Source organism: Quercus robur, chromosome 5 (assembly GCF_932294415.1).
Source record: "Quercus robur chromosome 5, dhQueRobu3.1, whole genome shotgun sequence".
NCBI classification, from domain to species: domain Eukaryota; kingdom Viridiplantae; phylum Streptophyta; class Magnoliopsida; order Fagales; family Fagaceae; genus Quercus; species Quercus robur.
In genome coordinates, this window is record NC_065538.1 from 32,597,568 (window position 1) to 32,622,237 (window position 24,670).

At 52.5% G+C, this 24,670-nt stretch overlaps 70 non-coding genes across 70 annotated transcripts; all 70 read right to left on the reverse strand.

Moving 5' to 3' along the window:
• Window positions 1-29: 29 nt before the first annotated feature.
• Window positions 30-148, reverse strand: LOC126731540 (5S ribosomal RNA). Its single transcript, XR_007658785.1, has one exon. It is a non-coding gene; the product is annotated as a 5S ribosomal RNA (ribosomal RNA).
• Window positions 149-383: 235 nt separating this feature from the next.
• LOC126731371 (5S ribosomal RNA) lies at window positions 384-502 on the reverse strand. The gene has a single exon (XR_007658618.1). It is a non-coding gene; the product is annotated as a 5S ribosomal RNA (ribosomal RNA).
• A 236-nt stretch (window positions 503-738) lies between these two features.
• Window positions 739-857, reverse strand: LOC126730283 (5S ribosomal RNA). Its single transcript, XR_007657565.1, has one exon. It is a non-coding gene; the product is annotated as a 5S ribosomal RNA (ribosomal RNA).
• Window positions 858-1,092: 235 nt separating this feature from the next.
• Window positions 1,093-1,211, reverse strand: LOC126731372 (5S ribosomal RNA). The gene has a single exon (XR_007658619.1). It is a non-coding gene; the product is annotated as a 5S ribosomal RNA (ribosomal RNA).
• Window positions 1,212-1,446: 235 nt separating this feature from the next.
• Window positions 1,447-1,565, reverse strand: LOC126730294 (5S ribosomal RNA). The gene has a single exon (XR_007657576.1). It is a non-coding gene; the product is annotated as a 5S ribosomal RNA (ribosomal RNA).
• Window positions 1,566-1,800: 235 nt separating this feature from the next.
• LOC126731513 (5S ribosomal RNA) lies at window positions 1,801-1,919 on the reverse strand. Its single transcript, XR_007658758.1, has one exon. It is a non-coding gene; the product is annotated as a 5S ribosomal RNA (ribosomal RNA).
• A 235-nt stretch (window positions 1,920-2,154) lies between these two features.
• On the reverse strand, window positions 2,155-2,273 carry LOC126730306 (5S ribosomal RNA). The gene has a single exon (XR_007657587.1). It is a non-coding gene; the product is annotated as a 5S ribosomal RNA (ribosomal RNA).
• Window positions 2,274-2,508: 235 nt separating this feature from the next.
• LOC126730318 (5S ribosomal RNA) lies at window positions 2,509-2,627 on the reverse strand. The gene has a single exon (XR_007657598.1). It is a non-coding gene; the product is annotated as a 5S ribosomal RNA (ribosomal RNA).
• Window positions 2,628-2,863: 236 nt separating this feature from the next.
• On the reverse strand, window positions 2,864-2,982 carry LOC126730673 (5S ribosomal RNA). The gene has a single exon (XR_007657936.1). It is a non-coding gene; the product is annotated as a 5S ribosomal RNA (ribosomal RNA).
• Window positions 2,983-3,217: 235 nt separating this feature from the next.
• Window positions 3,218-3,336, reverse strand: LOC126730331 (5S ribosomal RNA). Its single transcript, XR_007657610.1, has one exon. It is a non-coding gene; the product is annotated as a 5S ribosomal RNA (ribosomal RNA).
• Window positions 3,337-3,571: 235 nt separating this feature from the next.
• LOC126730342 (5S ribosomal RNA) lies at window positions 3,572-3,690 on the reverse strand. Its single transcript, XR_007657621.1, has one exon. It is a non-coding gene; the product is annotated as a 5S ribosomal RNA (ribosomal RNA).
• Window positions 3,691-3,925: 235 nt separating this feature from the next.
• Window positions 3,926-4,044, reverse strand: LOC126730353 (5S ribosomal RNA). The gene has a single exon (XR_007657632.1). It is a non-coding gene; the product is annotated as a 5S ribosomal RNA (ribosomal RNA).
• Window positions 4,045-4,279: 235 nt separating this feature from the next.
• LOC126730364 (5S ribosomal RNA) lies at window positions 4,280-4,398 on the reverse strand. Its single transcript, XR_007657643.1, has one exon. It is a non-coding gene; the product is annotated as a 5S ribosomal RNA (ribosomal RNA).
• A 235-nt stretch (window positions 4,399-4,633) lies between these two features.
• On the reverse strand, window positions 4,634-4,752 carry LOC126731677 (5S ribosomal RNA). Its single transcript, XR_007658920.1, has one exon. It is a non-coding gene; the product is annotated as a 5S ribosomal RNA (ribosomal RNA).
• Window positions 4,753-4,988: 236 nt separating this feature from the next.
• Window positions 4,989-5,107, reverse strand: LOC126731374 (5S ribosomal RNA). Its single transcript, XR_007658621.1, has one exon. It is a non-coding gene; the product is annotated as a 5S ribosomal RNA (ribosomal RNA).
• Window positions 5,108-5,342: 235 nt separating this feature from the next.
• Window positions 5,343-5,461, reverse strand: LOC126730375 (5S ribosomal RNA). The gene has a single exon (XR_007657654.1). It is a non-coding gene; the product is annotated as a 5S ribosomal RNA (ribosomal RNA).
• A 235-nt stretch (window positions 5,462-5,696) lies between these two features.
• LOC126730674 (5S ribosomal RNA) lies at window positions 5,697-5,815 on the reverse strand. Its single transcript, XR_007657937.1, has one exon. It is a non-coding gene; the product is annotated as a 5S ribosomal RNA (ribosomal RNA).
• Window positions 5,816-6,050: 235 nt separating this feature from the next.
• On the reverse strand, window positions 6,051-6,169 carry LOC126730388 (5S ribosomal RNA). The gene has a single exon (XR_007657666.1). It is a non-coding gene; the product is annotated as a 5S ribosomal RNA (ribosomal RNA).
• A 236-nt stretch (window positions 6,170-6,405) lies between these two features.
• Window positions 6,406-6,524, reverse strand: LOC126731825 (5S ribosomal RNA). The gene has a single exon (XR_007659063.1). It is a non-coding gene; the product is annotated as a 5S ribosomal RNA (ribosomal RNA).
• A 236-nt stretch (window positions 6,525-6,760) lies between these two features.
• LOC126730399 (5S ribosomal RNA) lies at window positions 6,761-6,879 on the reverse strand. Its single transcript, XR_007657677.1, has one exon. It is a non-coding gene; the product is annotated as a 5S ribosomal RNA (ribosomal RNA).
• Window positions 6,880-7,114: 235 nt separating this feature from the next.
• LOC126731541 (5S ribosomal RNA) lies at window positions 7,115-7,233 on the reverse strand. Its single transcript, XR_007658786.1, has one exon. It is a non-coding gene; the product is annotated as a 5S ribosomal RNA (ribosomal RNA).
• Window positions 7,234-7,468: 235 nt separating this feature from the next.
• LOC126731375 (5S ribosomal RNA) lies at window positions 7,469-7,587 on the reverse strand. Its single transcript, XR_007658622.1, has one exon. It is a non-coding gene; the product is annotated as a 5S ribosomal RNA (ribosomal RNA).
• Window positions 7,588-7,822: 235 nt separating this feature from the next.
• On the reverse strand, window positions 7,823-7,941 carry LOC126730411 (5S ribosomal RNA). Its single transcript, XR_007657688.1, has one exon. It is a non-coding gene; the product is annotated as a 5S ribosomal RNA (ribosomal RNA).
• A 235-nt stretch (window positions 7,942-8,176) lies between these two features.
• LOC126731376 (5S ribosomal RNA) lies at window positions 8,177-8,295 on the reverse strand. Its single transcript, XR_007658623.1, has one exon. It is a non-coding gene; the product is annotated as a 5S ribosomal RNA (ribosomal RNA).
• Window positions 8,296-8,530: 235 nt separating this feature from the next.
• Window positions 8,531-8,649, reverse strand: LOC126730423 (5S ribosomal RNA). Its single transcript, XR_007657699.1, has one exon. It is a non-coding gene; the product is annotated as a 5S ribosomal RNA (ribosomal RNA).
• A 235-nt stretch (window positions 8,650-8,884) lies between these two features.
• On the reverse strand, window positions 8,885-9,003 carry LOC126731514 (5S ribosomal RNA). The gene has a single exon (XR_007658759.1). It is a non-coding gene; the product is annotated as a 5S ribosomal RNA (ribosomal RNA).
• Window positions 9,004-9,238: 235 nt separating this feature from the next.
• On the reverse strand, window positions 9,239-9,357 carry LOC126730435 (5S ribosomal RNA). The gene has a single exon (XR_007657710.1). It is a non-coding gene; the product is annotated as a 5S ribosomal RNA (ribosomal RNA).
• Window positions 9,358-9,592: 235 nt separating this feature from the next.
• Window positions 9,593-9,711, reverse strand: LOC126730447 (5S ribosomal RNA). The gene has a single exon (XR_007657722.1). It is a non-coding gene; the product is annotated as a 5S ribosomal RNA (ribosomal RNA).
• Window positions 9,712-9,946: 235 nt separating this feature from the next.
• Window positions 9,947-10,065, reverse strand: LOC126730459 (5S ribosomal RNA). Its single transcript, XR_007657733.1, has one exon. It is a non-coding gene; the product is annotated as a 5S ribosomal RNA (ribosomal RNA).
• A 235-nt stretch (window positions 10,066-10,300) lies between these two features.
• On the reverse strand, window positions 10,301-10,419 carry LOC126730470 (5S ribosomal RNA). The gene has a single exon (XR_007657744.1). It is a non-coding gene; the product is annotated as a 5S ribosomal RNA (ribosomal RNA).
• Window positions 10,420-10,654: 235 nt separating this feature from the next.
• Window positions 10,655-10,773, reverse strand: LOC126731236 (5S ribosomal RNA). Its single transcript, XR_007658489.1, has one exon. It is a non-coding gene; the product is annotated as a 5S ribosomal RNA (ribosomal RNA).
• Window positions 10,774-11,008: 235 nt separating this feature from the next.
• Window positions 11,009-11,127, reverse strand: LOC126730597 (5S ribosomal RNA). Its single transcript, XR_007657865.1, has one exon. It is a non-coding gene; the product is annotated as a 5S ribosomal RNA (ribosomal RNA).
• Window positions 11,128-11,362: 235 nt separating this feature from the next.
• Window positions 11,363-11,481, reverse strand: LOC126731237 (5S ribosomal RNA). The gene has a single exon (XR_007658490.1). It is a non-coding gene; the product is annotated as a 5S ribosomal RNA (ribosomal RNA).
• Window positions 11,482-11,716: 235 nt separating this feature from the next.
• Window positions 11,717-11,835, reverse strand: LOC126731377 (5S ribosomal RNA). Its single transcript, XR_007658624.1, has one exon. It is a non-coding gene; the product is annotated as a 5S ribosomal RNA (ribosomal RNA).
• A 235-nt stretch (window positions 11,836-12,070) lies between these two features.
• Window positions 12,071-12,189, reverse strand: LOC126730481 (5S ribosomal RNA). The gene has a single exon (XR_007657755.1). It is a non-coding gene; the product is annotated as a 5S ribosomal RNA (ribosomal RNA).
• Window positions 12,190-12,424: 235 nt separating this feature from the next.
• On the reverse strand, window positions 12,425-12,542 carry LOC126731840 (5S ribosomal RNA). The gene has a single exon (XR_007659077.1). It is a non-coding gene; the product is annotated as a 5S ribosomal RNA (ribosomal RNA).
• Window positions 12,543-12,778: 236 nt separating this feature from the next.
• LOC126730675 (5S ribosomal RNA) lies at window positions 12,779-12,897 on the reverse strand. The gene has a single exon (XR_007657938.1). It is a non-coding gene; the product is annotated as a 5S ribosomal RNA (ribosomal RNA).
• A 234-nt stretch (window positions 12,898-13,131) lies between these two features.
• On the reverse strand, window positions 13,132-13,250 carry LOC126730493 (5S ribosomal RNA). Its single transcript, XR_007657767.1, has one exon. It is a non-coding gene; the product is annotated as a 5S ribosomal RNA (ribosomal RNA).
• Window positions 13,251-13,486: 236 nt separating this feature from the next.
• On the reverse strand, window positions 13,487-13,605 carry LOC126731826 (5S ribosomal RNA). The gene has a single exon (XR_007659064.1). It is a non-coding gene; the product is annotated as a 5S ribosomal RNA (ribosomal RNA).
• A 235-nt stretch (window positions 13,606-13,840) lies between these two features.
• Window positions 13,841-13,959, reverse strand: LOC126731601 (5S ribosomal RNA). The gene has a single exon (XR_007658845.1). It is a non-coding gene; the product is annotated as a 5S ribosomal RNA (ribosomal RNA).
• A 235-nt stretch (window positions 13,960-14,194) lies between these two features.
• Window positions 14,195-14,313, reverse strand: LOC126731378 (5S ribosomal RNA). The gene has a single exon (XR_007658625.1). It is a non-coding gene; the product is annotated as a 5S ribosomal RNA (ribosomal RNA).
• A 235-nt stretch (window positions 14,314-14,548) lies between these two features.
• LOC126730505 (5S ribosomal RNA) lies at window positions 14,549-14,667 on the reverse strand. Its single transcript, XR_007657778.1, has one exon. It is a non-coding gene; the product is annotated as a 5S ribosomal RNA (ribosomal RNA).
• Window positions 14,668-14,902: 235 nt separating this feature from the next.
• Window positions 14,903-15,021, reverse strand: LOC126730677 (5S ribosomal RNA). Its single transcript, XR_007657940.1, has one exon. It is a non-coding gene; the product is annotated as a 5S ribosomal RNA (ribosomal RNA).
• A 235-nt stretch (window positions 15,022-15,256) lies between these two features.
• LOC126730517 (5S ribosomal RNA) lies at window positions 15,257-15,375 on the reverse strand. The gene has a single exon (XR_007657789.1). It is a non-coding gene; the product is annotated as a 5S ribosomal RNA (ribosomal RNA).
• Window positions 15,376-15,611: 236 nt separating this feature from the next.
• Window positions 15,612-15,730, reverse strand: LOC126731828 (5S ribosomal RNA). Its single transcript, XR_007659065.1, has one exon. It is a non-coding gene; the product is annotated as a 5S ribosomal RNA (ribosomal RNA).
• A 236-nt stretch (window positions 15,731-15,966) lies between these two features.
• Window positions 15,967-16,085, reverse strand: LOC126730843 (5S ribosomal RNA). Its single transcript, XR_007658108.1, has one exon. It is a non-coding gene; the product is annotated as a 5S ribosomal RNA (ribosomal RNA).
• A 235-nt stretch (window positions 16,086-16,320) lies between these two features.
• On the reverse strand, window positions 16,321-16,439 carry LOC126731543 (5S ribosomal RNA). The gene has a single exon (XR_007658788.1). It is a non-coding gene; the product is annotated as a 5S ribosomal RNA (ribosomal RNA).
• A 235-nt stretch (window positions 16,440-16,674) lies between these two features.
• Window positions 16,675-16,793, reverse strand: LOC126731765 (5S ribosomal RNA). The gene has a single exon (XR_007659006.1). It is a non-coding gene; the product is annotated as a 5S ribosomal RNA (ribosomal RNA).
• A 234-nt stretch (window positions 16,794-17,027) lies between these two features.
• On the reverse strand, window positions 17,028-17,146 carry LOC126730529 (5S ribosomal RNA). Its single transcript, XR_007657800.1, has one exon. It is a non-coding gene; the product is annotated as a 5S ribosomal RNA (ribosomal RNA).
• Window positions 17,147-17,381: 235 nt separating this feature from the next.
• Window positions 17,382-17,500, reverse strand: LOC126731379 (5S ribosomal RNA). The gene has a single exon (XR_007658626.1). It is a non-coding gene; the product is annotated as a 5S ribosomal RNA (ribosomal RNA).
• A 235-nt stretch (window positions 17,501-17,735) lies between these two features.
• Window positions 17,736-17,854, reverse strand: LOC126730540 (5S ribosomal RNA). Its single transcript, XR_007657811.1, has one exon. It is a non-coding gene; the product is annotated as a 5S ribosomal RNA (ribosomal RNA).
• Window positions 17,855-18,089: 235 nt separating this feature from the next.
• LOC126731515 (5S ribosomal RNA) lies at window positions 18,090-18,208 on the reverse strand. The gene has a single exon (XR_007658760.1). It is a non-coding gene; the product is annotated as a 5S ribosomal RNA (ribosomal RNA).
• Window positions 18,209-18,443: 235 nt separating this feature from the next.
• LOC126730551 (5S ribosomal RNA) lies at window positions 18,444-18,562 on the reverse strand. Its single transcript, XR_007657822.1, has one exon. It is a non-coding gene; the product is annotated as a 5S ribosomal RNA (ribosomal RNA).
• A 235-nt stretch (window positions 18,563-18,797) lies between these two features.
• On the reverse strand, window positions 18,798-18,916 carry LOC126730564 (5S ribosomal RNA). Its single transcript, XR_007657834.1, has one exon. It is a non-coding gene; the product is annotated as a 5S ribosomal RNA (ribosomal RNA).
• A 236-nt stretch (window positions 18,917-19,152) lies between these two features.
• On the reverse strand, window positions 19,153-19,271 carry LOC126731746 (5S ribosomal RNA). The gene has a single exon (XR_007658988.1). It is a non-coding gene; the product is annotated as a 5S ribosomal RNA (ribosomal RNA).
• Window positions 19,272-19,506: 235 nt separating this feature from the next.
• On the reverse strand, window positions 19,507-19,625 carry LOC126730856 (5S ribosomal RNA). Its single transcript, XR_007658122.1, has one exon. It is a non-coding gene; the product is annotated as a 5S ribosomal RNA (ribosomal RNA).
• A 235-nt stretch (window positions 19,626-19,860) lies between these two features.
• On the reverse strand, window positions 19,861-19,979 carry LOC126731506 (5S ribosomal RNA). Its single transcript, XR_007658751.1, has one exon. It is a non-coding gene; the product is annotated as a 5S ribosomal RNA (ribosomal RNA).
• A 235-nt stretch (window positions 19,980-20,214) lies between these two features.
• On the reverse strand, window positions 20,215-20,333 carry LOC126731772 (5S ribosomal RNA). Its single transcript, XR_007659013.1, has one exon. It is a non-coding gene; the product is annotated as a 5S ribosomal RNA (ribosomal RNA).
• A 235-nt stretch (window positions 20,334-20,568) lies between these two features.
• LOC126730576 (5S ribosomal RNA) lies at window positions 20,569-20,687 on the reverse strand. The gene has a single exon (XR_007657845.1). It is a non-coding gene; the product is annotated as a 5S ribosomal RNA (ribosomal RNA).
• Window positions 20,688-20,922: 235 nt separating this feature from the next.
• Window positions 20,923-21,041, reverse strand: LOC126730678 (5S ribosomal RNA). The gene has a single exon (XR_007657941.1). It is a non-coding gene; the product is annotated as a 5S ribosomal RNA (ribosomal RNA).
• A 235-nt stretch (window positions 21,042-21,276) lies between these two features.
• LOC126730588 (5S ribosomal RNA) lies at window positions 21,277-21,395 on the reverse strand. Its single transcript, XR_007657856.1, has one exon. It is a non-coding gene; the product is annotated as a 5S ribosomal RNA (ribosomal RNA).
• A 235-nt stretch (window positions 21,396-21,630) lies between these two features.
• On the reverse strand, window positions 21,631-21,749 carry LOC126731380 (5S ribosomal RNA). Its single transcript, XR_007658627.1, has one exon. It is a non-coding gene; the product is annotated as a 5S ribosomal RNA (ribosomal RNA).
• A 235-nt stretch (window positions 21,750-21,984) lies between these two features.
• On the reverse strand, window positions 21,985-22,103 carry LOC126730599 (5S ribosomal RNA). Its single transcript, XR_007657867.1, has one exon. It is a non-coding gene; the product is annotated as a 5S ribosomal RNA (ribosomal RNA).
• A 235-nt stretch (window positions 22,104-22,338) lies between these two features.
• LOC126731507 (5S ribosomal RNA) lies at window positions 22,339-22,457 on the reverse strand. The gene has a single exon (XR_007658752.1). It is a non-coding gene; the product is annotated as a 5S ribosomal RNA (ribosomal RNA).
• Window positions 22,458-22,692: 235 nt separating this feature from the next.
• LOC126731773 (5S ribosomal RNA) lies at window positions 22,693-22,811 on the reverse strand. The gene has a single exon (XR_007659014.1). It is a non-coding gene; the product is annotated as a 5S ribosomal RNA (ribosomal RNA).
• Window positions 22,812-23,046: 235 nt separating this feature from the next.
• LOC126730611 (5S ribosomal RNA) lies at window positions 23,047-23,165 on the reverse strand. The gene has a single exon (XR_007657878.1). It is a non-coding gene; the product is annotated as a 5S ribosomal RNA (ribosomal RNA).
• A 235-nt stretch (window positions 23,166-23,400) lies between these two features.
• LOC126730679 (5S ribosomal RNA) lies at window positions 23,401-23,519 on the reverse strand. Its single transcript, XR_007657942.1, has one exon. It is a non-coding gene; the product is annotated as a 5S ribosomal RNA (ribosomal RNA).
• Window positions 23,520-23,754: 235 nt separating this feature from the next.
• Window positions 23,755-23,873, reverse strand: LOC126730623 (5S ribosomal RNA). Its single transcript, XR_007657889.1, has one exon. It is a non-coding gene; the product is annotated as a 5S ribosomal RNA (ribosomal RNA).
• A 235-nt stretch (window positions 23,874-24,108) lies between these two features.
• Window positions 24,109-24,227, reverse strand: LOC126731381 (5S ribosomal RNA). Its single transcript, XR_007658628.1, has one exon. It is a non-coding gene; the product is annotated as a 5S ribosomal RNA (ribosomal RNA).
• Window positions 24,228-24,462: 235 nt separating this feature from the next.
• Window positions 24,463-24,581, reverse strand: LOC126730635 (5S ribosomal RNA). The gene has a single exon (XR_007657900.1). It is a non-coding gene; the product is annotated as a 5S ribosomal RNA (ribosomal RNA).
• Window positions 24,582-24,670: the final 89 nt, after the last annotated feature.

A 24,670-nucleotide genomic window follows, 5' to 3' on the forward strand; every position in this document is an offset into this window, starting at 1 on the left:
CAAAAAAAAAAAATCCGAAGAAAAAGAGAGGGGTGCAACACGAGGACTTCCCAGGAGGTCACCCATCCTAGTACTACTCTCGCCAAAACACGCTTAACTGCGGAGTTCTGATGGGATCCGGTGCATTAGTGTTGGTATGATCGCACCCATCAGCATAAGCGCGTTAAATCCTTATAAAGGATCCGAATGCAGCGATGCACTCTAACACCAGGGAGCTGCAGCCCGAGGGCATTTCCAGATCGCCGCCACCAAATTAGCACCCAAAACGAGTTCAGCGGCTCGTATTTTTGGCCTGGGGCAGACTAAGCCTACGAAGCGAGTGTGCTGGACCGCCGTAAACGGTAAGCCCGGCGACAAAAAAAAAAAATCCGAAGAAAAAGAGAGCGGTGCAACACGAGGACTTCCCAGGAGGTCACCCATCCTAGTACTACTCTCGCCCAAACACGCTTAACTGCGGAGTTCTGATGGGATCCGGTGCATTAGTGTTGGTATGATCGCACCCATCAGCATAAGCGCGTTAAATCCTTATAAAGGATCCGAATGCAGCGATGCACTCTAACACCAGGGAGCTGCAGCCCGAGGGCATTTCCAGATCGCCGCCACCAAATTAGCACCCAAAACGAGTTCAGCGGCTCGTATTTTTGACCTGGGGCAGACTAAGCCTACGAAGCGAGCGTGCTGGACCGCCGTAAACGGTAAGCCCGGCTACAAAAAAAAAAAAATCCGAAGAAAAAGAGAGGGGTGCAACACGAGGACTTCCCAGGAGGTCACCCATCCTAGTACTACTCTCGCCCAAACACGCTTAACTGCGGAGTTCTGATGGGATCCGGTGCATTAGTGTTGGTATGATCGCACCCATCAGCATAAGCGCGTTAAATCCTTATAAAGGATCCGAATGCAGCGATGCACTCTAACACCAGGGAGCTGCAGCCCGAGGGCATTTCCAGATCGCCGCCACCAAATTAGCACCCAAAACGAGTTCAGCGGCTCGTATTTTTGGCCTGGGGCAGACTAAGCCTACGAAGCGAGCGTGCTGGACCGCCGTAAACGGTAAGCCCGGCGACAAAAAAAAAAAATCCGAAGAAAAAGAGAGCGGTGCAACACGAGGACTTCCCAGGAGGTCACCCATCCTAGTACTACTCTCGCCCAAACACGCTTAACTGCGGAGTTCTGATGGGATCCGGTGCATTAGTGTTGGTATGATCGCACCCATCAGCATAAGCGCGTTAAATCCTTATAAAGGATCCGAATGCAGCGATGCACTCTAACACCAGGGAGTTGCAGCCCGAGGGCATTTCCAGATCGCCGCCACGAAATTAGCACCCAAAACGAGATCAGCGGCTCGTATTTTTGGCCTGGGGCAGACTAAGCCTACGAAGCGAGCGTGCTGGACCGCCGTAAACGGTAAGCCCGGCGACAAAAAAAAAAAATCCGAAGAAAAAGAGAGGGGTGCAACACGAGGACTTCCCAGGAGGTCACCCATCCTAGTACTACTCTCGCCCAAACACGCTTAACTGCGGAGTTCTGATGGGATCCGGTGCATTAGTGTTGGTATGATCGCACCCATCAGCATAAGCGCGTTAAATCCTTATAAAGGATCCGAATGCAGCGATGCACTCTAACACCAGGGAGTTGCAGCCCGAGGGCATTTCCAGATCGCCGCCACCAAATTAGCACCCAAAACGAGATCAGCGGCTCGTATTTTTGGCCTGGGGCAGACTAAGCCTACGAAGCGAGCGTGCTGGACCGCCGTAAACGGTAAGCCCGGCGACAAAAAAAAAAAATCCGAAGAAAAAGAGAGGGGTGCAACACGAGGACTTCCCAGGAGGTCACCCATCCTAGTACTACTCTCGCCCAAACACGCTTAACTGCGGAGTTTTGATGGGATCCGGTGCATTAGTGTTGGTATGATCGCACCCATCAGCATAAGCGCGTTAAATCCTTATAAAGGATCCGAATTCAGCGATGCACTCTAACACCAGGGAGCTGCAGCCCGAGGGCATTTCCAGATCGCCGCCACCAAATTAGCACCCAAAACGAGATCAGCGGCTCGTATTTTTGGCCTGGGGCAGACTAAGCCTACGAAGCGAGCGTGCTGGACCGCCGTAAACGGTAAGCCCGGCGACAAAAAAAAAAAATCCGAAGAAAAAGAGAGGGGTGCAACACGAGGACTTCCCAGGAGGTCACCCATCCTAGTACTACTCTCGCCCAAACACGCTTAACTGCGGAGTTCTGATGGGATCCGGTGCATTAGTGTTGGTATGATCGCACCCATCAGCATAGGCGCGTTAAATCCTTATAAAGGATCCGAATGCAGCGATGCACTCTAACACCAGGGAGCTGCAGCCCGAGGGCATTTCCAGATCGCCGCCACCAAATTATCACCCAAAACGAGATCAGCGGCTCTTATTTTTGGCCTGGGGCAGACTAAGCCTACGAAGCGAGCGTGCTGGACCGTCGTAAACGGTAAGCCCGGCGACAAAAAAAAAAAATCCGAAGAAAAAGAGAGGGGTGCAACACGAGGACTTCCCAGGAGGTCACCCATCCTAGTACTACTCTCGCCCAAACACGCTTAACTGCGGAGTTCTGATGGGATCCGGTGCATTAGTGTTGGTATGATCGCACCCATCAGCATAAGCGCGTTAAATCCTTATAAAGGATCCGAATGCAGCGATGCACTCTAACACCAGGGAGTTGCATCCCGAGGGCATTTCCAGATCGCCGCCACCAAATTAGCACCCAAAACGAGATCAGCGGCTCGTATTTTTGGCCTGGGGCAGGCTAAGCCTGTGAAGCGAGCGTGCTGGACCGCCGTAAACGGTAAGCCCGGCGACAAAAAAAAAAAAATCCGAAGAAAAAGAGAGGGGTGCAACACGAGGACTTCCCAGGAGGTCACCCATCCTAGTACTACTCTCGCCCAAACACGTTTAACTGCGGAGTTCTGATGGGATCCGGTGCATTAGTGTTGGTATGATCGCACCCATCAGCATAAGCGCGTTAAATCCTTATAAAGGATCCGAATGCAGCGATGCACTCTAACACCAGGGAGCTGCAGCCCGAGGGCATTTCCAGATCGCCGCCACCAAATTAGCACCCAAAACGAGATCAGCGGCTCGTATTTTTGGCCTGGGGCAGACTAAGCCTACGAAGCGAGCGTGCTGGACCGCCGTAAACGGTAAGCCCGGCGACAAAAAAAAAAAATCCGAAGAAAAAGAGAGGGGTGCAACACGAGGACTTCCCAGGAGGTCACCCATCCTAGTACTACTCTCGCCCAAACACGCTTAACTGCGGAGTTCTGATGGGATCCGGTGCATTAGTGTTGGTATGATCGCACCCATCAGCATAAGCGCGTTAAATCCTTATAAAGGATCCGAATTCAGCGACGCACTCTAACACCAGGGAGTTGCAGCCCGAGGGCATTTCCAGATCGCCGCCACCAAATTAGCACCCAAAACGAGATCAGCGGCTCGTATTTTTGGCCTGGGGCAGACTAAGCCTACGAAGCGAGCGTGCTGGACCGCCGTAAACGGTAAGCCCGGCGACAAAAAAAAAAAATCCGAAGAAAAAGAGAGGGGTGCAACACGAGGACTTCCCAGGAGGTCACCCATCCTAGTACTACTCTCGCCCAAACACGCTTAACTGCGGAGTTCTGATGGGATCCGGTGCATTAGTGTTGGTATGATCGCACCCATCAGCATAAGCGCGTTAAATCCTTATAAAGGATCCGAATGCAGCGACGCACTCTAACACCAGGGAGTTGCAGCCCGAGGGCATTTCCAGATCGCCGCCACCAAATTAGCACCCAAAACGAGATCAGCGGCTCGTATTTTTGGCCTGGGGCAGACTAAGCCTACGAAGCGAGCGTGCTGGACCGCCGTAAACGGTAAGCCCGGCGACAAAAAAAAAAAATCCGAAGAAAAAGAGAGGGGTGCAACACGAGGACTTCCCAGGAGGTCACCCATCCTAGTACTACTCTCGCCCAAACACGCTTAACTGCGGAGTTCTGATGGGATCCGGTGCATTAGTGTTGGTATGATCGCACCCATCAGCATAAGCGCGTTAAATCCTTATAAAGGATCCGAATTCAGCGATGCACTCTAACACCAGGGAGCTGCAGCCCGAGGGCATTTCCAGATCGCCGCCACCAAATTAGCACCCAAAACGAGATCAGCGGCTCGTATTTTTGGCCTGGGGCAGACTAAGCCTACGAAGCGAGCGTGCTGGACCGCCGTAAACGGTAAGCCCGGCGACAAAAAAAAAAAATCCGAAGAAAAAGAGAGGGGTGCAACACGAGGACTTCCCAGGAGGTCACCCATCCTAGTACTACTCTCGCCCAAACACGCTTAACTGCGGAGTTCTGATGGGATCCGGTGCATTAGTGTTGGTATGATCGCACCCATCAGCATAAGCGCGTTAAATCCTTATAAAGGATCCGAATGCAGCGATGCACTCTAACACCAGGGAGCTGCAGCCCGAGGGCATTTCCAGATCGCCGCCACCAAATTAGCACCCAAAACGAGTTCAGCGGCTCGTATTTTTGGCCTGGGGCAGACTAAGCCTACGAAGCGAGCGTGCTGGACCGCCGTAAACGGTAAGCCCGGCGACAAAAAAAAAAAATCCGAAGAAAAAGAGAGCGGTGCAACACGAGGACTTCCCAGGAGGTCACCCATCCTAGTACTACTCTCGCCCAAACACGCTTAACTGCGGAGTTCTGATGGGATCCGATGCATTAGTGTTGGTATGATCGCACCCATCATCATAAGCGCGTTAAATCCTTATAAAGGATCCGAATGCAGCGATGCACTCTAACACCAGGGAGCTGCAGCCCGAGGGCATTTCCAGATCGCCGCCACCAAATTAGCACCCAAAACGAGTTCAGCGGCTCGTATTTTTGGCCTGGGGCAGACTAAGCCTACGAAGCGAGCGTGCTGGACCGCCGTAAACGGTAAGCCCGGCGACAAAAAAAAAAAAATCCGAAGAAAAAGAGAGCGGTGCAACACGAGGACTTCCCAGGAGGTCACCCATCCTAGTACTACTCTCGCCCAAACACGCTTAACTGCGGAGTTCTGATGGGATCCGGTGCATTAGTGTTGGTATGATCGCACCCATCAGCATAAGCGCGTTAAATCCTTATAAAGGATCCGAATGCAGCGATGCACTCTAACACCAGGGAGCTGCAGCCCGAGGGCATTTCCAGATCGCCGCCACCAAATTATCACCCAAAACGAGATCAGCGGCTCTTATTTTTGGCCTGGGGCAGACTAAGCCTACGAAGCGAGCGTGCTGGACCGTCGTAAACGGTAAGCCCGGCGACAAAAAAAAAAAATCCGAAGAAAAAGAGAGGGGTGCAACACGAGGACTTCCCAGGAGGTCACCCATCCTAGTACTACTCTCGCCCAAACACGCTTAACTGCGGAGTTCTGATGGGATCCGGTGCATTAGTGTTGGTATGATCGCACCCATCAGCATAAGCGCGTTAAATCCTTATAAAGGATCCGAATGCAGCGATGCACTCTAACACCAGGGAGTTGCAGCCCGAGGGCATTTCCAGATCGCCGCCACCAAATTAGCACCCAAAACGAGATCAGCGGCTCGTATTTTTGGCCTGGGGCAGACTAAGCCTATGAAGCGAGCGTGCTGGACCGCCGTAAACGGTAAGCCCGGCGACAAAAAAAAAAAATCCGAAGAAAAAGAGAGGGGTGCAACACGAGGACTTCCCAGGAGGTCACCCATCCTAGTACTACTCTCGCCCAAACACGTTTAACTGCGGAGTTCTGATGGGATCCGGTGCATTAGTGTTGGTATGATCGCACCCATCAGCATAAGCGCGTTAAATCCTTATAAAGGATCCGAATGCAGCGATGCACTCTAACACCAGGGAGCTGCAGCCCGAGGGCATTTCCAGATCGCCGCCACCAAATTAGCACCCAAAACGAGATCAGCGGCTCGTATTTTTGGCCTGGGGCAGACTAAGCCTACGAAGCGAGCGTGCTGGACCGCCGTAAACGGTAAGCCCGGCGACAAAAAAAAAAAATCCGAAGAAAAAGAGAGGGGTGCAACACGAGGACTTCCCAGGAGGTCACCCATCCTAGTACTACTCTCGCCCAAACACGCTTAACTGCGGAGTTCTGATGGGATCCGGTGCATTAGTGTTGGTATGATCGCACCCATCAGCATAAGCGCGTTAAATCCTTATAAAGGATCCGAATTCAGCGATGCACTCTAACACCAGGGAGCTGCAGCCCGAGGGCATTTCCAGATCGCCGCCACCAAATTAGCACCCAAAACGAGATCAGCGGCTCGTATTTTTGGCCTGGGGCAGACTAAGCCTACGAAGCGAGCGTGCTGGACCGCCGTAAACGGTAAGCCCGGCGACAAAAAAAAAAAAATCCGAAGAAAAAGAGAGGGGTGCAACACGAGGACTTCCCAGGAGGTCACCCATCCTAGTACTACTCTCGCCCAAACGCGCTTAACTGCGGAGTTCTGATGGGATCCGATGCATTTGTGTTGGTATGATCGCACCGATCAGCATAAGCGCATTAAATCCTTATAAAGGATCCGAATGCAGCGATGCACTCTAACACCAGGGAGCTGCAGCCCGAGGGCATTTCCAGATCGCCGCCACCAAATTAGCACCCAAAACGAGATCAGCGGCTCGTATTTTTGGCCTGGGGCAGACTAAGCCTACGAAGCGAGCGTGCTGGACCGCCGTAAACGGTAAGCCCGGCGACAAAAAAAAAAAAATCCGAAGAAAAAGAGAGGGGTGCAACACGAGGACTTCCCAGGAGGTCACCCATCCTAGTACTACTCTCGCCCAAACACGCTTAACTGCGGAGTTCTGATGGGATCCGGTGCATTAGTGTTGGTATGATCGCACCCATCAGCATAAGCGCGTTAAATCCTTATAAAGGATCCGAATGCAGCGATGCACTCTAACACCAGGGAGCTGCAGCCCGAGGGCATTTCCAGATCGCCGCCACCAAATTAGCACCCAAAACGAGTTCAGCGGCTCGTATTTTTGGCCTGGGGCAGACTAAGGCTACGAAGCGAGCGTGCTGGACCGCCGTAAACGGTAAGCCCGGCGACAAAAAAAAAAAATCCGAAGAAAAAGAGAGGGGTGCAACACGAGGACTTCCCAGGAGGTCACCCATCCTAGTACTACTCTCGCCAAAACACGCTTAACTGCGGAGTTCTGATGGGATCCGGTGCATTAGTGTTGGTATGATCGCACCCATCAGCATAAGCGCGTTAAATCCTTATAAAGGATCCGAATGCAGCGATGCACTCTAACACCAGGGAGCTGCAGCCCGAGGGCATTTCCAGATCGCCGCCACCAAATTAGCACCCAAAACGAGTTCAGCGGCTCGTATTTTTGGCCTGGGGCAGACTAAGCCTACGAAGCGAGTGTGCAGGACCGCCGTAAACGGTAAGCCCGGCGACAAAAAAAAAAAATCCGAAGAAAAAGAGAGCGGTGCAACACGAGGACTTCCCAGGAGGTCACCCATCCTAGTACTACTCTCGCCCAAACACGCTTAACTGCGGAGTTCTGATGGGATCCGGTGCATTAGTGTTGGTATGATCGCACCCATCAGCATAAGCGCGTTAAATCCTTATAAAGGATCCGAATGCAGCGATGCACTCTAACACCAGGGAGCTGCAGCCCGAGGGCATTTCCAGATCGCCGCCACCAAATTAGCACCCAAAACGAGTTCAGCGGCTCGTATTTTTGACCTGGGGCAGACTAAGCCTACGAAGCGAGCGTGCTGGACCGCCGTAAACGGTAAGCCCGGCTACAAAAAAAAAAAATCCGAAGAAAAAGAGAGGGGTGCAACACGAGGACTTCCCAGGAGGTCACCCATCCTAGTACTACTCTCGCCCAAACACGCTTAACTGCGGAGTTCTGATGGGATCCGGTGCATTAGTGTTGGTATGATCGCACCCATCAGCATAAGCGCGTTAAATCCTTATAAAGGATCCGAATGCAGCGATGCACTCTAACACCAGGGAGCTGCAGCCCGAGGGCATTTCCAGATCGCCGCCACCAAATTAGCACCCAAAACGAGTTCAGCGGCTCGTATTTTTGGCCTGGGGCAGACTAAGCCTACGAAGCGAGCGTGCTGGACCGCCGTAAACGGTAAGCCCGGCGACAAAAAAAAAAAATCCGAAGAAAAAGAGAGCGGTGCAACACGAGGACTTCCCAGGAGGTCACCCATCCTAGTACTACTCTCGCCCAAACACGCTTAACTGCGGAGTTCTGATGGGATCCGGTGCATTAGTGTTGGTATGATCGCACCCATCAGCATAAGCGCGTTAAATCCTTATAAAGGATCCGAATGCAGCGATGCACTCTAACACCAGGGAGTTGCAGCCCGAGGGCATTTCCAGATCGCCGCCACGAAATTAGCACCCAAAACGAGATCAGCGGCTCGTATTTTTGGCCTGGGGCAGACTAAGCCTACGAAGCGAGCGTGCTGGACCGCCGTAAACGGTAAGCCCGGCGACAAAAAAAAAAAATCCGAAGAAAAAGAGAGGGGTGCAACACGAGGACTTCCCAGGAGGTCACCCATCCTAGTACTACTCTCGCCCAAACACGCTTAACTGCGGAGTTCTGATGGGATCCGGTGCATTAGTGTTGGTATGATCGCACCCATCAGCATAAGCGCGTTAAATCCTTATAAAGGATCCGAATGCAGCGATGCACTCTAACACCAGGGAGTTGCAGCCCGAGGGCATTTCCAGATCGCCGCCACCAAATTAGCACCCAAAACGAGATCAGCGGCTCGTATTTTTGGCCTGGGGCAGACTAAGCCTACGAAGCGAGCGTGCTGGACCGCCGTAAACGGTAAGCCCGGCGACAAAAAAAAAAAATCCGAAGAAAAAGAGAGGGGTGCAACACGAGGACTTCCCAGGAGGTCACCCATCCTAGTACTACTCTCGCCCAAACACGCTTAACTGCGGAGTTTTGATGGGATCCGGTGCATTAGTGTTGGTATGATCGCACCCATCAGCATAAGCGCGTTAAATCCTTATAAAGGATCCGAATTCAGCGATGCACTCTAACACCAGGGAGCTGCAGCCCGAGGGCATTTCCAGATCGCCGCCACCAAATTAGCACCCAAAACGAGATCAGCGGCTCGTATTTTTGGCCTGGGGCAGACTAAGCCTACGAAGCGAGCGTGCTGGACCGCCGTAAACGGTAAGCCCGGCGACAAAAAAAAAAAATCCGAAGAAAAAGAGAGGGGTGCAACACGAGGACTTCCCAGGAGGTCACCCATCCTAGTACTACTCTCGCCCAAACACGCTTAACTGCGGAGTTCTGATGGGATCCGGTGCATTAGTGTTGGTATGATCGCACCCATCAGCATAAGCGCGTTAAATCCTTATAAAGGATCCGAATGCAGCGATGCACTCTAACACCAGGGAGTTGCAGCCCGAGGGCATTTCCAGATCGCCGCCACCAAATTAGCACCCAAAACGAGATCAGCGGCTCGTATTTTTGGCCTGGGGCAGACTAAGCCTACGAAGCGAGCGTGCTGGACCGCCGTAAACGGTAAGCCCGGCGACAAAAAAAAAAAATCCGAAGAAAAAGAGAGGGGTGCAACACGAGGACTTCCCAGGAGGTCACCCATCCTAGTACTACTCTCGCCCAAACACGCTTAACTGCGGAGTTCTGATGGGATCCGGTGCATTAGTGTTGGTATGATCGCACCCATCAGCATAAGCGCGTTAAATCCTTATAAAGGATCCGAATTCAGCGATGCACTCTAACACCAGGGAGCTGCAGCCCGAGGGCATTTCCAGATCGCCGCCACCAAATTAGCACCCAAAACGAGATCAGCGGCTCGTATTTTTGGCCTGGGGCAGACTAAGCCTACGAAGCGAGCGTGCTGGACCGCCATAAACGGTAAGCCCGGCGACAAAAAAAAAAAATCCGAAGAAAAAGAGAGGGGTGCAACACGAGGACTTCCCAGGAGGTCACCCATCCTAGTACTACTCTCGCCCAAACACGCTTAACTGCGGAGTTCTGATGGGATCCGGTGCATTAGTGTTGGTATGATCGCACCCATCAGCATAAGCGCGTTAAATCCTTATAAAGGATCCGAATGCAGCGATGCACTCTAACACCAGGGAGTTGCAGCCCGAGGGCATTTCCAGATCGCCGCCACCAAATTAGCACCCAAAACGAGATCAGCGGCTCGTATTTTTGGCCTGGGGCAGACTAAGCCTACGAAGCGAGCGTGCTGGACCGCCGTAAACGGTAAGCCCGGCGACAAAAAAAAAAAATCCGAAGAAAAAGAGAGGGGTGCAACACGAGGACTTCCCAGGAGGTCACCCATCCTAGTACTACTCTCGCCCAAACACGCTTAACTGCGGAGTTCTGATGGGATCCGGTGCATTAGTGTTGGTATGATCGCACCCATCAGCATAAGCGCGTTAAATCCTTATAAAGGATCCGAATTCAGCGATGCACTCTAACACCAGGGAGCTGCAGCCCGAGGGCATTTCCAGATCGCCGCCACCAAATTAGCACCCAAAACGAGATCAGCGGCTCGTATTTTTGGCCTGGGGCAGACTAAGCCTACGAAGCGAGCGTGCTGGACCGCCGTAAACGGTAAGCCCGGCGACAAAAAAAAAAAATCCGAAGAAAAAGAGAGGGGAGCAACACGAGGACTTCCCAGGAGGTCACCCATCCTAGTACTACTCTCGCCCAAACACGCTTAACTGCGGAGTTCTGATGGGATCCGGTGCATTAGTGTTGGTATGATCGCACCCATCAGCATAAGCGCGTTAAATCCTTATAAAGGATCCGAATGCAGCGATGCACTCTAACACCAGGGAGCTGCAGCCCGAGGGCATTTCCAGATCGCCGCCACCAAATTAGCACCCAAAACGAGTTCAGCGGCTCGTATTTTTGGCCTGGGGCAGACTAAGCCTACGAAGCGAGCGTGCTGGACCGCCGTAAACGGTAAGCCCGGCGACAAAAAAAAAAAATCCGAAGAAAAAGAGAGGGGTGCAACACGAGGACTTCCCAGGAGGTCACCCATCCTAGTACTACTCTCGCCCAAACACGCTTAACTGCGGAGTTCTAATGGGATCCGGTGCATTAGTGTTGGTATGATCGCACCCATCAGCATAAGCGCGTTAAATCCTTATAAAGGATCCGAATTCAGCGATGCACTCTAACACCAGGGAGCTGCAGCCCGAGGGCATTTCCAGATCGCCGCCACCAAATTAGCACCCAAAACGAGATCAGCGGCTCGTATTTTTGGCCTGGGGCAGACTAAGCCTACGAAGCGAGCGTGCTGGACCGCCGTAAACGGTAAGCCCGGCGACAAAAAAAAAAAATCCGAAGAAAAAGAGAGGGGAGCAACACGAGGACTTCCCAGGAGGTCACCCATCCTAGTACTACTCTCGCCCAAACACGCTTAACTGCGGAGTTCTGATGGGATCCGGTGCATTAGTGTTGGTATGATCGCACCCATCAGCATAAGCGCGTTAAATCCTTATAAAGGATCCGAATGCAGCGATGCACTCTAACACCAGGGAGCTGCAGCCCGAGGGCATTTCCAGATCGCCGCCACCAAATTAGCACCCAAAACGAGTTCAGCGGCTCGTATTTTTGGCCTGGGGCAGACTAAGCCTACGAAGCGAGCGTGCTGGACCGCCGTAAACGGTAAGCCCGGCGACAAAAAAAAAAAATCCGAAGAAAAAGAGAGCGGTGCAACACGAGGACTTCCCAGGAGGTCACCCATCCTAGTACTACTCTCGCCCAAACACGCTTAACTGCGGAGTTCTGATGGGATCCGGTGCATTAGTGTTGGTATGATCGCACCCATCAGCATAAGCGCGTTAAATCCTTATAAAGGATCCGAATGCAGCGATGCACTCTAACACCAGGGAGCTGCAGCCCGAGGGCATTTCCAGATCGCCGCCACCAAATTAGCACCCAAAACGAGTTCAGCGGCTCGTATTTTTGGCCTGGGGCAGACTAAGCCTACGAAGCGAGCGTGCTGGACCGCCGTAAACGGTAAGCCCGGCGACAAAAAAAAAAAATCCGAAGAAAAAGAGAGGGGTGCAACACGAGGACTTCCCAGGAGGTCACCCATCCTAGTACTACTCTCGCCCAAACACGCTTAACTGCGGAGTTCTGATGGGATCCGGTGCATTAGTGTTGGTATGATCGCACCCATCAGCATAAGCGCGTTAAATCCTTATAAAGGATCCGAATGCAGCGATGCACTCTAACACCAGGGAGCTGCAGCCCGAGGGCATTTCCAGATCGCCGCCACCAAATTATCACCCAAAACGAGATCAGCGGCTCTTATTTTTGGCCTGGGGCAGACTAAGCCTACGAAGCGAGCGTGCTGGACCGTCGTAAACGGTAAGCCCGGCGACAAAAAAAAAAAATCCGAAGAAAAAGAGAGGGGTGCAACACGAGGACTTCCCAGGAGGTCACCCATCCTAGTACTACTCTCGACAAACACGCTTAACTGCGGAGTTCTGATGGGATCCGGTGCATTAGTGTTGGTATGATCGCACCCATCAGCATAAGCGCGTTAAATCCTTATAAAGGATCCGAATGCAGCGATGCACTCTAACACCAGGGAGTTGCAGCCCGAGGGCATTTCCAGATCGCCGCCACCAAATTAGCACCCAAAACGAGATCAGCGGCTCGTATTTTTGGCCTGGGGCAGACTAAGCCTATGAAGCGAGCGTGCTGGACCGCCGTAAACGGTAAGCCCGGCGACAAAAAAAAAAAAATCCGAAGAAAAAGAGAGGGGTGCAACACGAGGACTTCCCAGGAGGTCACCCATCCTAGTACTACTCTCGCCCAAACACGTTTAACTGCGGAGTTCTGATGGGATCCGGTGCATTAGTGTTGGTATGATCGCACCCATCAGCATAAGCGCGTTAAATCCTTATAAAGGATCCGAATGCAGCGATGCACTCTAACACCAGGGAGCTGCAGCCCGAGGGCATTTCCAGATCGCCGCCACCAAATTAGCACCCAAAACGAGATCAGCGGCTCGTATTTTTGGCCTGGGGCAGACTAAGCCTACGAAGCGAGCGTGCTGGACCGCCGTAAACGGTAAGCCCGGCGACAAAAAAAAAAATCCGAAGAAAAAGAGAGGGGTGCAACACGAGGACTTCCCAGGAGGTCACCCATCCTAGTACTACTCTCGCCCAAACACGCTTAACTGCGGAGTTCTGATGGGATCCGGTGCATTAGTGTTGGTATGATCGCACCCATCAGCATAAGCGCGTTAAATCCTTATAAAGGATCCGAATTCAGCGATGCACTCTAACACCAGGGAGCTGCAGCCCGAGGGCATTTCCAGATCGCCGCCACCAAATTAGCACCCAAAACGAGATCAGCGGCTCGTATTTTTGGCCTGGGGCAGACTAAGCCTACGAAGCGAGCGTGCTGGACCGCCGTAAACGGTAAGCCCGGCGACAAAAAAAAAAAAATCCGAAGAAAAAGAGAGGGGTGCAACACGAGGACTTCCCAGGAGGTCACCCATCCTAGTACTACTCTCGCCCAAACGCGCTTAACTGCGGAGTTCTGATGGGATCCGATGCATTTGTGTTGGTATGATCGCACCGATCAGCATAAGCGCGTTAAATCCTTATAAAGGATCCGAATGCAGCGATGCACTCTAACACCAGGGAGCTGCAGCCCGAGGGCATTTCCAGATCGCCGCCACCAAATTAGCACCCAAAACGAGATCAGCGGCTCGTATTTTTGGCCTGGGGCAGACTAAGCCTACGAAGCGAGCGTGCTGGACCGCCGTAAACGGTAAGCCCGGCGACAAAAAAAAAAAATCCGAAGAAAAAGAGAGCGGTGCAACACGAGGACTTCCCAGGAGGTCACCCATCCTAGTACTACTCTCGCCCAAACACGCTTAACTGCGGAGTTCTGATGGGATCCGGTGCATTAGTGTTGGTATTATCGCACCCATCAGCATAAGCGCGTTAAATCCTTATAAAGGATCCGAATGCAGCGATGCACTCTAACACCAGGGAGCTGCAGCCCGAGGGCATTTCCAGATCGCCGCCACCAAATTAGCACCCAAAACGAGTTCAGCGGCTCGTATTTTTGGCCTGGGGCAGACTAAGCCTACGAAGCGAGCGTGCTGGACCGCCGTAAACGGTAAGCCCGGCGACAAAAAAAAAAAATCCGAAGAAAAAGAGAGCGGTGCAACACGAGGACTTCCCAGGAGGTCACCCATCCTAGTACTACTCTCGCCCAAACACGCTTAACTGCGGAGTTCTGATGGGATCCGGTGCATTAGTGTTGGTATGATCGCACCCATCAGCATAAGCGCGTTAAATCCTTATAAAGGATCCGAATGCAGCGATGCACTCTAACACCAGGGAGCTGCAGCCCGAGGGCATTTCCAGATCGCCGCCACCAAATTATCACCCAAAACGAGATCAGCGGCTCTTATTTTTGGCCTGGGGCAGACTAAGCCTACGAAGCGAGCGTGCTGGACCGTCGTAAACGGTAAGCCCGGCTCCAAAAAAAAAAAATCCGAAGAAAAAGAGAGGGGTGCAACACGAGGACTTCCCAGGAGGTCACCCATCCTAGTACTACTCTCGCCCAAACACGCTTAACTGCGGAGTTCTGATGGGATCCGGTGCATTAGTGTTGGTATGATCGCACCCATCAGCATAAGCGCGTTAAATCCTTATAAAGGATCCGAATGCAGCGATGCACTCTAACACCAGGGAGTTGCAGCCCGAGGGCATTTCCAGATCGCCGCCACCAAATTAGCACCCAAAACGAGATCAGCGGCTCGTATTTTTGGCCTGGGGCAGACTAAGCCTATGAAGCGAGCGTGCTGGACCGCCGTAAACGGTAAGCCCGGCGACAAAAAAAAAAAATCCGAAGAAAAAGAGAGGGGTGCAACACGAGGACTTCCCAGGAGGTCACCCATCCTAGTACTACTCTCGCCCAAACACGTTTAACTGCGGAGTTCTGATGGGATCCGGTGCATTAGTGTTGGTATGATCGCACCCATCAGCATAAGCGCGTTAAATCCTTATAAAGGATCCGAATGCAGCGATGCACTCTAACACCAGGGAGCTGCAGCCCGAGGGCATTTCCAGATCGCCGCCACCAAATTAGCACCCAAAACGAGATCAGCGGCTCGTATTTTTGGCCTGGGGCAGACTAAGCCTACGAAGCGAGCGTGCTGGACCGCCGTAAACGGTAAGCCCGGCGACAAAAAAAAAAAATCCGAAGAAAAAGAGAGGGGTGCAACACGAGGACTTCCCAGGAGGTCACCCATCCTAGTACTACTCTCGCCCAAACACGCTTAACTGCGGAGTTCTGATGGGATCCGGTGCATTAGTGTTGGTATGATCGCACCCATCAGCATAAGCGCGTTAAATCCTTATAAAGGATCCGAATTCAGCGATGCACTCTAACACCAGGGAGCTGCAGCCCGAGGGCATTTCCAGATCGCCGCCACCAAATTAGCACCCAAAACGAGATCAGCGGCTCGTATTTTTGGCCTGGGGCAGACTAAGCCTACGAAGCGAGCGTGCTGGACCGCCGTAAACGGTAAGCCCGGCGACAAAAAAAAAAAAATCCGAAGAAAAAGAGAGGGGTGCAACACGAGGACTTCCCAGGAGGTCACCCATCCTAGTACTACTCTCGCCCAAACGCGCTTAACTGCGGAGTTCTGATGGGATCCGATGCATTTGTGTTGGTATGATCGCACCGATCAGCATAAGCGCGTTAAATCCTTATAAAGGATCCGAATGCAGCGATGCACTCTAACACCAGGGAGCTGCAGCCCGAGGGCATTTCCAGATCGCCGCCACCAAATTAGCACCCAAAACGAGATCAGTGGCTCGTATTTTTGGCCTGGGGCAGACTAAGCCTACGAAGCGAGCGTGCTGGACCGCCGTAAACGGTAAGCCCGGCGACAAAAAAAAAAAAATCCGAAGAAAAAGAGAGGGGTGCAACACGAGGACTTCCCAGGAGGTCACCCATCCTAGTACTACTCTCGCCCAAACACGCTTAACTGCGGAGTTCTGATGGGATCCGGTGCATTAGTGTTGGTATGATCGCAACCATCAGCATAAGCGCGTTAAATCCTTATAAAGGATCCGAATGCAGCGATGCACTCTAACACCAGGGAGCTGCAGCCCGAGGGCATTTCCAGATCGCCGCCACCAAATTAGCACCCAAAACGAGTTCAGCGGCTCGTATTTTTGGCCTGGGGCAGACTAAGGCCACGAAGCGAGCGTGCTGGACCGCCGTAAACGGTAAGCCCGGCGACAAAAAAAAAAAATCCGAAGAAAAAGAGAGGGGTGCAACACGAGGACTTCCCAGGAGGTCACCCATCCTAGTACTACTCTCGCCAAAACACGCTTAACTGCGGAGTTCTGATGGGATCCGGTGCATTAGTGTTGGTATGATCGCACCCATCAGCATAAGCGCGTTAAATCCTTATAAAGGATCCGAATGCAGCGATGCACTCTAACACCAGGGAGCTGCAGCCCGAGGGCATTTCCAGATCGCCGCCACCAAATTAGCACCCAAAACGAGTTCAGCGGCTCGTATTTTTGGCCTGGGGCAGACTAAGCCTACGAAGCGAGCGTGCTGGACCGCCGTAAACGGTAAGCCCGGCGACAAAAAAAAAAAATCCGAAGAAAAAGAGAGCGGTGCAACACGAGGACTTCCCAGGAGGTCACCCATCCTAGTACTACTCTCGCCCAAACACGCATAACTGCGGAGTTCTGATGGGATCCGGTGCATTAGTGTTGGTATGATCGCACCCATCAGCATAAGCGCGTTAAATCCTTATAAAGGATCCGAATGCAGCGATGCACTCTAACACCAGGGAGCTGCAGCCCGAGGGCATTTCCAGATCGCCGCCACCAAATTAGCACCCAAAACGAGTTCAGCGGCTCGTATTTTTGACCTGGGGCAAACTAAGCCTACGAAGCGAGCGTGCTGGACCGCCGTAAACGGTAAGCCCGGCTACAAAAAAAAAAATCCGAAGAAAAAGAGAGGGGTGCAACACGAGGACTTCCCAGGAGGTCACCCATCCTAGTACTACTCTCGCCCAAACACGCTTAACTGCGGAGTTCTGATGGGATCCGGTGCATTAGTGTTGGTATGATCGCACCCATCAGCATAAGCGCGTTAAATCCTTATAAAGGATCCGAATGCAGCGATGCACTCTAACACCAGGGAGCTGCAGCCCGAGGGCATTTCCAGATCGCCGCCACCAAATTAGCACCCAAAACGAGTTCAGCGGCTCGTATTTTTGGCCTGGGGCAGACTAAGCCTACGAAGCGAGCGTGCTGGACCGCCGTAAACGGTAAGCCCGGCGACAAAAAAAAAAAATCCGAAGAAAAAGAGAGCGGTGCAACACGAGGACTTCCCAGGAGGTCACCCATCCTAGTACTACTCTCGCCCAAACACGCTTAACTGCGGAGTTCTGATGGGATCCGGTGCATTAGTGTTGGTATGATCGCACCCATCAGCATAAGCGCGTTAAATCCTTATAAAGGATCCGAATGCAGCGATGCACTCTAACACCAGGGAGTTGCAGCCCGAGGGCATTTCCAGATCGCCGCCACGAAATTAGCACCCAAAACGAGATCAGCGGCTCGTATTTTTGGCCTGGGGCAGACTAAGCCTACGAAGCGAGCGTGCTGGACCGCCGTAAACGGTAAGCCCGGCGACAAAAAAAAAAAATCCGAAGAAAAAGAGAGGGGTGCAACACGAGGACTTCCCAGGAGGTCACCCATCCTAGTACTACTCTCGCCCAAACACGCTTAACTGCGGAGTTCTGATGGGATCCGGTGCATTAGTGTTGGTATGATCGCACCCATCAGCATAAGCGCGTTAAATCCTTATAAAGGATCCGAATGCAGCGATGCACTCTAACACCAGGGAGTTGCAGCCCGAGGGCATTTCCAGATCGCCGCCACCAAATTAGCACCCAAAACGAGATCAGCGGCTCGTATTTTTGGCCTGGGGCAGACTAAGCCTACGAAGCGAGCGTGCTGGACCGCCGTAAACGGTAAGCCCGGCGACAAAAAAAAAAAATCCGAAGAAAAAGAGAGGGGTGCAACACGAGGACTTCCCAGGAGGTCACCCATCCTAGTACTACTCTCGCCCAAACACGCTTAACTGCGGAGTTTTGATGGGATCCGGTGCATTAGTGTTGGTATGATCGCACCCATCAGCATAAGCGCGTTAAATCCTTATAAAGGATCCGAATTCAGCGATGCACTCTAACACCAGGGAGCTGCAGCCCGAGGGCATTTCCAGATCGCCGCCACCAAATTAGCACCCAAAACGAGATCAGCGGCTCGTATTTTTGGCCTGGGGCAGACTAAGCCTACGAAGCGAGCGTGCTGGACCGCCGTAAACGGTAAGCCCGGCGACAAAAAAAAAAAATCCGAAGAAAAAGAGAGGGGTGCAACACGAGGACTTCCCAGGAGGTCACCCATCCTAGTACTACTCTCGCCCAAACACGCTTAACTGCGGAGTTCTGATGGGATCCGGTGCATTAGTGTTGGTATGATCGCACCCATCAGCATAAGCGCGTTAAATCCTTATAAAGGATCCGAATGCAGCGATGCACTCTAACACCAGGGAGTTGCAGCCCGAGGGCATTTCCAGATCGCCGCCACCAAATTAGCACCCAAAACGAGATCAGCGGCTCGTATTTTTGGCCTGGGGCAGACTAAGCCTACGAAGCGAGCGTGCTGGACCGCCGTAAACGGTAAGCCCGGCGACAAAAAAAAAAAATCCGAAGAAAAAGAGAGGGGTGCAACACGAGGACTTCCCAGGAGGTCACCCATCCTAGTACTACTCTCGCCCAAACACGCTTAACTGCGGAGTTCTGATGGGATCCGGTGCATTAGTGTTGGTATGATCGCACCCATCAGCATAAGCGCGTTAAATCCTTATAAAGGATCCGAATTCAGCGATGCACTCTAACACCAGGGAGCTGCAGCCCGAGGGCATTTCCAGATCGCCGCCACCAAATTAGCACCCAAAACGAGATCAGCGGCTCGTATTTTTGGCCTGGGGCAGACTAAGCCTACGAAGCGAGCGTGCTGGACCGCCGTAAACGGTAAGCCCGGCGACAAAAAAAAAAAAATCCGAAGAAAAAGAGAGGGGTGCAACACGAGGACTTCCCAGGAGGTCACCCATCCTAGTACTACTCTCGCCCAAACGCGCTTAACTGCGGAGTTCTGATGGGATCCGATGCATTTGTGTTGGTATGATCGCACCCATCAGCATAAGCGCGTTAAATCCTTATAAAGGATCCGAATGCAGCGATGCACTCTAACACCAGGGAGCTGCAGCCCGAGGGCATTTCCAGATCGCCGCCACCAAATTAGCACCCAAAACGAGATCAGCGGCTCGTATTTTTGGCCTGGGGCAGACTAAGCCTACGAAGCGAGCGTGCTGGACCGCCGTAAACGGTAAGCCCGGCGACAAAAAAAAAAAATCCGAAGAAAAAGAGAGGGGTGCAACACGAGGACTTCCCCGGAGGTCACCCATCCTAGTACTACTCTCGCCCAAACACGCTTAACTGCGGAGTTCTGATGGGATCCGGTGCATTAGTGTTGGTATGATCGCACCCATCAGCATAAGCGCGTTAAATCCTTATAAAGGATCCGAATGCAGCGATGCACTCTAACACCAGGGAGCTGCAGCCCGAGGGCATTTCCAGATCGCCGCCACCAAATTAGCACCCAAAACGAGTTCAGCGGCTCGTATTTTTGGCCTGGGGCAGACTAAGCCTACGAAGCGAGCGTGCTGGACCGCCGTAAACGGTAAGCCCGGCGACAAAAAAAAAAAATCCGAAGAAAAAGAGAGGGGTGCAACACGAGGACTTCCCAGGAGGTCACCCATCCTAGTACTACTCTCGCCCAAACACGCATAACTGCGGAGTTCTGATGGGATCCGGTGCATTAGTGTTGGTATGATCGCACCCATCAGCATAAGCGCGTTAAATCCTTATAAAGGATCCGAATGCAGCGATGCACTCTAACACCAGGGAGCTGCAGCCCAAGGGCATTTCCAGATCGCCGCCACCAAATTAGCACCCAAAACGACTTCAGCGGCTCGTATTTTTGGCCTGGGGCAGACTAAGCCTACGAAGCGAGCGTGCTGGACCGCCGTAAACGGTAAGCCCGGCGACAAAAAAAAAAAATCCGAAGAAAAAGAGAGCGGTGCAACACGAGGACTTCCCAGGAGGTCACCCATCCTAGTACTACTCTCGCCCAAACACGCGTAACTGCGGAGTTCTGATGGGATCCGGTGCATTAGTGTTGGTATGATCGCACCCATCAGCATAAGCGCGTTAAATCCTTATAAAGGATCCGGATGCAGCGATGCACTCTAACACCAGGGAGCTGCAGCCCGAGGGCATTTCCAGATCGCCGCCACCAAATTATCACCCAAAACGAGATCAGCGGCTCTTATTTTTGGCCTGGGGCAGACTAAGCCTACGAAGCGAGCGTGCTGGACCGTCGTAAACGGTAAGCCCGGCGACAAAAAAAAAAAATCCGAAGAAAAAGAGAGGGGTGCAACACGAGGACTTCCCAGGAGGTCACCCATCCTAGTACTACTCTCGCCCAAACACGCTTAACTGCGGAGTTCTGATGGGATCCGGTGCATTAGTGTTGGTATGATCGCACCCATCAGCATAAGCGCGTTAAATCCTTATAAAGGATCCGAATGCAGCGATGCACTCTAACACCAGGGAGTTGCAGCCCGAGGGCATTTCCAGATCGCCGCCACCAAATTAGCACCCAAAACGAGATCAGCGGCTCGTATTTTTGGCCTGGGGCAGACTAAGCCTATGAAGCGAGCGTGCTGGACCGCCGTAAACGGTAAGCCCGGCGACAAAAAAAAAAAATCCGAAGAAAAAGAGAGGGGTGCAACACGAGGACTTCCCAGGAGGTCACCCATCCTAGTACTACTCTCGCCCAAACACGTTTAACTGCGGAGTTCTGATGGGATCCGGTGCATTAGTGTTGGTATGATCGCACCCATCAGCATAAGCGCGTTAAATCCTTATAAAGGATCCGAATGCAGCGATGCACTCTAACACCAGGGAGCTGCAGCCCGAGGGCATTTCCAGATCGCCGCCACCAAATTAGCACCCAAAACGAGATCAGCGGCTCGTATTTTTGGCCTGGGGCAGACTAAGCCTACGAAGCGAGCGTGCTGGACCGCCGTAAACGGTAAGCCCGGCGACAAAAAAAAAAAATCCGAAGAAAAAGAGAGGGGTGCAACACGAGGACTTCCCAGGAGGTCACCCATCCTAGTACTACTCTCGCCCAAACACGCTTAACTGCGGAGTTCTGATGGGATCCGGTGCATTAGTGTTGGTATGATCGCACCCATCAGCATAAGCGCGTTAAATCCTTATAAAGGATCCGAATGCAGCGATGCACTCTAACACCAGGGAGCTGCAGCCCGAGGGCATTTCCAGATCGCCGCCACCAAATTAGCACCCAAAACGAGTTCAGCGGCTCGTATTTTTGGCCTGGGGCAGACTAAGCCTACGAAGCGAGTGTGCTGGACCGCCGTAAACGGTAAGCCCGGCGACAAAAAAAAAAAATCCGAAGAAAAAGAGAGCGGTGCAACACGAGGACTTCCCAGGAGGTCACCCATCCTAGTACTACTCTCGCCCAAACACGCTTAACTGCGGAGTTCTGATGGGATCCGGTGCATTAGTGTTGGTATGATCGCACCCATCAGCATAAGCGCGTTAAATCCTTATAAAGGATCCGAATGCAGCGATGCACTCTAACACCAGGGAGCTGCAGCCCGAGGGCATTTCCAGATCGCCGCCACCAAATTAGCACCCAAAACGAGATCAGCGGCTCGTATTTTTGGCCTGGGGCAGACTAAGCCTACGAAGCGAGCATGCTGGACCGCCGTAAACGGTAAGCCCGGCGACAAAAAAAAAAAATCCGAAGAAAAAGAGAGGGGTGCAACACGAGGACTTCCCAGGAGGTCACCCATCCTAGTACTACTCTCGCCCAAACACGCTTAACTGCGGAGTTCTGATGGGATCCGGTGCATTAGTGTTGGTATGATCGCACCCATCAGCATAAGCGCGTTAAATCCTTATAAAGGATCCGAATGCAGCGATGCACTCTAACACCAGGGAGTTGCAGCCCGAGGGCATTTCCAGATCGCCGCCACCAAATTAGCACCCAAAACGAGATCAGCGGCTCGTATTTTTGGCCTGGGGCAGACTAAGCCTACGAAGCGAGCGTGCTGGACCGCCGTAAACGGTAAGCCCGGCGACAAAAAAAAAAAATCCGAAGAAAAAGAGAGGGGTGCAACACGAGGACTTCCCAGGAGGTCACCCATCCTAGTACTACTCTCGCCCAAACACGCATAACTGCGGAGTTCTGATGGGATCCGGTGCATTAGTGTTGGTATGATCGCACCCATCAGCATAAGCGCGTTAAATCCTTATAAAGGATCCGAATGCAGCGATGCACTCTAACACCAGGGAGCTGCAGCCCGAGGGCATTTCCAGATCGCCGCCACCAAATTAGCACCCAAAACGACTTCAGCGGCTCGTATTTTTGGCCTGGGGCAGACTAAGCCTACGAAGCGAGCGTGCTGGACCGCCGTAAACGGTAAGCCCGGCGACAAAAAAAAAAAATCCGAAGAAAAAGAGAGCGGTGCAACACGAGGACTTCCCAGGAGGTCACCCATCCTAGTACTACTCTCGCCCAAACACGCGTAACTGCGGAGTTCTGATGGGATCCGGTGCATTAGTGTTGGTATGATCGCACCCATCAGCATAAGCGCGTTAAATCCTTATAAAGGATCCGGATGCAGCGATGCACTCTAACACCAGGGAGCTGCAGCCCGAGGGCATTTCCAGATCGCCGCCACCAAATTATCACCCAAAACGAGATCAGCGGCTCTTATTTTTGGCCTGGGGCAGACTAAGCCTACGAAGCGAGCGTGCTGGACCGTCGTAAACGGTAAGCCCGGCGACAAAAAAAAAAAATCCGAAGAAAAAGAGAGGGGTGCAACACGAGGACTTCCCAGGAGGTCACCCATCCTAGTACTACTCTCGCCCAAACACGCTTAACTGCGGAGTTCTGATGGGATCCGGTGCATTAGTGTTGGTATGATCGCACCCATCAGCATAAGCGCGTTAAATCCTTATAAAGGATCCGAATGCAGCGATGCACTCTAACACCAGGGAGTTGCAGCCCGAGGGCATTTCCAGATCGCCGCCACCAAATTAGCACCCAAAACGAGATCAGCGGCTCGTATTTTTGGCCTGGGGCAGACTAAGCCTATGAAGCGAGCGTGCTGGACCGCCGTAAACGGTAAGCCCGGCGACAAAAAAAAAAAATCCGAAGAAAAAGAGAGGGGTGCAACACGAGGACTTCCCAGGAGGTCACCCATCCTAGTACTACTCTCGCCCAAACACGTTTAACTGCGGAGTTCTGATGGGATCCGGTGCATTAGTGTTGGTATGATCGCACCCATCAGCATAAGCGCGTTAAATCCTTATAAAGGATCCGAATGCAGCGATGCACTCTAACACCAGGGAGCTGCAGCCCGAGGGCATTTCCAGATCGCCGCCACCAAATTAGCACCCAAAACGAGATCAGCGGCTCGTATTTTTGGCCTGGGGCAGACTAAGCCTACGAAGCGAGCGTGCTGGACCGCCGTAAACGGTAAGCCCGGCGACAAAAAAAAAAAATCCGAAGAAAAAGAGAGGGGTGCAACACGAGGACTTCCCAGGAGGTCACCCATCCTAGTACTACTCTCGCCCAAACACGCTTAACTGCGGAGTTCTGATGGGATCCGGTGCATTAGTGTTGGTATGATCGCACCCATCAGCATAAGCGCGTTAAATCCTTATAAAGGATCCGAATGCAGCGATGCACTCTAACACCAGGGAGCTGCAGCCCGAGGGCATTTCCAGATCGCCGCCACCAAATTAGCACCCAAAACGAGTTCAGCGGCTCGTATTTTTGGCCTGGGGCAGACTAAGCCTACGAAGCGAGTTTGCTGGACCGCCGTAAACGGTAAGCCCGGCGACAAAAAAAAAAAATCCGAAGAAAAAGAGAGCGGTGCAACACGAGGACTTCCCAGGAGGTCACCCATCCTAGTACTACTCTCGCCCAAACACGCTTAACTGCGGAGTTCTGATGGGATCCGGTGCATTAGTGTTGGTATGATCGCACCCATCAGCATAAGCGCGTTAAATCCTTATAAAGGATCCGAATGCAGCGATGCACTCTAACACCAGGGAGCTGCAGCCCGAGGGCATTTCCAGATCGCCGCCACCAAATTAGCACCCAAAACGAGATCAGCGGCTCGTATTTTTGGCCTGGGGCAGACTAAGCCTACGAAGCGAGCGTGCTGGACCGCCGTAAACGGTAAGCCCGGCGACAAAAAAAAAAAATCCGAAGAAAAAGAGAGGGGTGCAACACGAGGACTTCCCAGGAGGTCACCCATCCTAGTACTACTCTCGCCCAAACACGCTTAACTGCGGAGTTCTGATGGGATCCGGTGCATTAGTGTTGGTATGATCGCACCCATCAGCATAAGCGCGTTAAATCCTTATAAAGGATCCGAATGCAGCGATGCACTCTAACACCAGGGAGTTGCAGCCCGAGGGCATTTCCA